Source organism: Portunus trituberculatus, chromosome 10 (genome assembly GCF_017591435.1).
Source record: "Portunus trituberculatus isolate SZX2019 chromosome 10, ASM1759143v1, whole genome shotgun sequence".
Taxonomy (NCBI): Eukaryota; Metazoa; Arthropoda; class Malacostraca; order Decapoda; family Portunidae; genus Portunus; species Portunus trituberculatus.
This window is the reverse complement of record NC_059264.1, coordinates 629,083-633,630: the sequence shown is the minus strand read 5'-3', so window position 1 is coordinate 633,630 and position 4,548 is coordinate 629,083.

The following is a 4,548-nucleotide window of genomic DNA, read 5'->3' as shown; positions in this document are numbered from 1 at the left end:
CACAGTTATACCTTGAAGTCTAAATATTAAGTGGTTTAGAAAATAATTGATGTATTTTATTTATTTTTGTTTTTTTCATGGTAACAAAAGAGCTTGAAATGAACACAGCAGTATCTTGAAATCTTAATAGGAGGTGGTTTAGAGAATAATTCATGTTTTATTTTTATTTATTTATTCTTTCACATGGTAAGAGTGAGCTTCAAATAAACTCAGCAATATCTTCAAATCTAAATAACATCTTAGCTACAGACTTCTCAGACTTAATCCTGAGTGCAGTGCTTGAGAAAGACGTGTTCATAACCAACATAGACATTGATGTGATGAACGGAATGCTATCATGACGGTCTAAAAGGAGCCACTTAGATGCCAGTCCTCGAGCAGGTTCAAGAAAGAGAGAGAGTTGTCCAGAAGAATGAGATAGATAAAATGTATTGAAACCTCTCTCGTAACTCCTTCAGTACTGGCACACATTTTTATCTTGAGATTTGAGTAGATTGAGACCATTTTCTTGACATTAGGAAGGGTCTATGAAGGTCAGAAGATTAATGGCCTGTCATCGTTGTCTTAATCCCCCACATGAGTTTCTGAGGCTGTATAAAATCACCAAATAGTAAGTAGAAGGAATATGGAGTCACATCATGGTACTGAAGGGGATAAATAAGCCCAAGGTAAGAGACTAACATGACTAACAGAGACACAGCTGGCTACAGACATGGGTGAGGTTCTGTAGTGTCAGTAAGCAGCCTCGCCTTGCACTGAATCCATGCTTAGCTATTTCGCATTTAGAACCAAAGGAAAACTAGGTAATCACAGGTACAAATTAGCCTTCTGAATGGTAGAGCCTCATCCATGCCACCACACTGAGGTCATACAGAGCCCAGTCAGTCATTGCCAAAGTAAAATCTCAGCCTTAGTGTTTTAATGTAGTTGACGCAAAAAAAGGGAATATAAGGAGTGGTATGTACATTTCACAAGGCCACCACACTGAGGTCATACAGAGCCCAGTCAGTCATTGTCATAGTAAAATCTCAGCCTTTTTAATGTAGTGGATGCAAAAATAGAAAGAAGGATTAGTATGCACACGTCTCAACCTGGAGACTTTATTTCAGCCAAGTGTAAAGCTAAGGGTGACTCGGCAATATTCAGAAATGCTTTACTCTCTCACCACGACAATTTTTCAAGTCCGCAGAGACAAGTAGCCGGGTTTTCAAGACAGTTTCTCCTTATGATAAACTAGAAATCTTGCTAATCCATCACCAGAACTATAAAAATACCCTTAAAAGCACATGTATCTTCAGCTACAGCCTTTGAAAATATTCACCGTTAGAAAGCAGACAGGTTCTGAATACGAATCTTTATGCCGTGTGGTTTTGAAGGAAGCTGTGTAGAATAGAGGAGAAATAAGATGCAGATTTTGTTTCTCTGTGTGTGTGTGTGTGTGTGTGTGTGTGTGTGTGTGTGTGAGAGAGAGAGAGCCAGAGTACTACTTTTATATCTTTACTAAATATATAGTAGCGCCAATGTAGCTGTTAAGTATTTCTGTAGTAGTGATGTTTATAGCGTAGTGGTTTTACTTTAATTTAAATCCCAAGACATACGAGGAAAGCAGAGTTACCAAGTATTGTTTGCCTTCTAAACACTCAGTGCCATGTTATGATTACCACCACCATCACAACCTGACCCAAGATTAAGACAGTTGTGAATCTTTAAGTGTAAATAGTGCTATGTTTACATAACCCCTTCAGTACTTGACGCATTTTTACCATGAGTTTTGGGTGTGATTAGACAATTTTATTTACATAAGGAAGAGTCTATGGAAGTCAGAAGATTAATGGCCAGAGTCTTCACTATAAAATCACCAAATAGTAACCAGAATGAATATGAAAACACGTCAAGCTACTGAAAGGGTTAATATCATGCTGAAATTGTCATCACAACCAAAGATTAAGAGAGTTATGAATATTTTGGTGTAAATAGTGTTATGTTTCTTTGGTAGTTGAGACAGTGGAAGGAGAGGGACAGTTGAGCTTTGTGGAGTTAATAATGGTCAGTTGGAGTGTTTTATAAGGGAAGGAAGAGGAAATGAAATGTCTTTGTTTGGGAAGGTTAAGAATATGACCATAAGAAGTGTTTAAATATGATGTGAGAAAGGAAGACAGTTTCTCTCTCTCTTTCTCTCTCTCTCTCTCTCTCTCTCTCTCTCTCTCTCTCTCTCTCTCTCTCTCTCTCTCTCTCTCTCTCTTCAATCTTTCTGTAATTTGTTTTTGTTTTGTTTTTTTGTTAATTTTTTTTTTTTTTGTGTGTGTTTTGTTCGTCATGGTTTTGTTGGTATTTATTTATTATCTATTTGTTATTTATTTTCTAGAGTTTGTTTTTAAGTTGTTTTTCTTGATTGTTTTCTTCTTCTTCTTCTTCTTCTTCTTCTTCTTCCTCTTCCTCTTCTTCCTTATTCTGCCTTTTCTATTATTTTGTTTTATTGTTAAGTTTTTCACATCTATTCTCTACCTACAATATCTCTTCACAATTCCTTCACTGTCCTTTTAATCTACGTACATATATTTTGCAATAACGTCTTTGTATTACTTATGGCTTTATTTTGCATTCAGCTGATCTACAATATTCATTCTTCAGGGAACTTTAATCGAGAACTGAGATTTATTATTTAGACACATAGATAGGCAGAGTTTTGATGTGTGTGTGTATGTGTGTGTGAGTGTGAATGTTATTGTACCATTGAAATCCTTACCATATCTTTCTTATTGCTGTTTTTTCCCTCAGGTTTTATCCAACATTGTTTGAGATTTATTGACGTGATAAATGTTAGCGTTTGTACTGAATTTTACATCTGTTAGGCTTAAGATGATTGGGTTCTGTTTGTGTGTGGGTTAAGAGAGAGGTATTTGTTGTACTTGGAATGGAGTCTGTTCATCGATGTATATTTTGAAGTGTGTTGATTAGCTTTTAATGTTGGAATTTATTAGAAGAAATGTGTGGATGTATATATTTTTTGTGTAATTGTGGAAAAGGGTTGACGTTTTGATAGAGGTTGTCAAGAAATTATATAGAAGTTGATCTCTCCTTTTCTTCTTTTTTTTACTTCTTCATCTTCTTCTTCTTCATGCATCCTGTTTCCTTATCTAATATTTTATTATTTTTTTGTATTATTTATCTTTCTCTTCCTTACATCCTCTTTACTATCTCACAGTATTAATCTTTTTTTTTTTTTCATATTTCCTTTCTATATACACATCCTGTACTCTCTCTCTCTCTCTCTCTCTCTCTCTCTCTCTCTCTCTCTCTCTCTCTCTCTCTCTCTCTCTCTCTCTCTCTCTCTCTCTCTCTCTCTCTCTCTCTCTCTCTCATGGTGAAAAATTAAAAAAATGACCAGAGAGAGAGAGAGAGAGATTATGTACCACGGTATGGTAATGAAACATACAAAAATGCATTAAGTACAGACTAATGTAATGAAAAGTGTGTTAAGTAAAAGGAACACTGAATGAAGTTAGTGTGTAAGTAAATGTCTCTTATAAGTGGGACAATGAAGGAATGATTGTAAAGTAATGTGTAAAGTGAGAATTTTATGCTTCAAAGGAGGAATGATAAGTGAAAAGTGAAGTGTTAAAAGGAGGGAAAATAAAAGTAGTTGAAGTGATATAAGTAAGGCAGGGATTGTAAAGTACTGGTTTGTTAAGAAAGAAAGGTGGAACATAAAGAGTGTGTAGTGGTAATTGTTATATGAAAAAATGAAACAAAAGGAAAAAAAAATAATGAAAAAAAAAGAATTTGTAAAGTGAAACAGTGACATCAGTAAAGCAGGACGGTAAAGTAATTTGTTAAGTAAGAAAGTTGGAAGATTTAAATAAAAAAAATAAAAATCTAAATATTATAATGAAGGTGATATATTTAAGTAAATTTGAGAGATAACATGAGAGACTGCCAAGTAAGTAGAGTGTTATATAAGAGAACTGTGACTATAAAACTACCATAATTGTCAGTGAATAAGTAAAGTCACGTGAACAACAAGGAACAGCCAAGCATCAAAGTACGACAGTTTGCCACGAGGGTACGACGGTTCTGTGACTCTTATGCATGTGTGTGTGTGAATGTATTTTATATGGAAACTTTTTATCACATAGAATAAAGGAAATTCCATTGTTATCTTTTTTGCCCTTTGAATTTCCTGTTTGAATGTCTCTCTCTCTCTCTCTCTCTCTCTCTCTCTCTCTCTCTCTCTCTCTCTCTCTCTCTCTCTGTGTGTGTGTGTCCTTTTCAGTCTATTTTTCTTCTTTCAATCCATTTCTTATCTCATTTTTGTCTTTCTCTTTCCTTTTTCATCCTTCTATCATCTTTCTCCTTTTTTTCCTTTTTTCTCTATTACTTTTTTCCTTCCTTTCTTCTTCCTTCTTCTCCTCGTCTTTTCACTAATCTTGTCTTATTTCTTCCTTCTTTTAATATTGATTCCACCTCTCTCTCTCTCTCTCTCTCTCTCTCTCTCTCTCTCTCTCTCTCTCTCTCTCTCTCTCTCTCATGGAATTAATCATATACCTT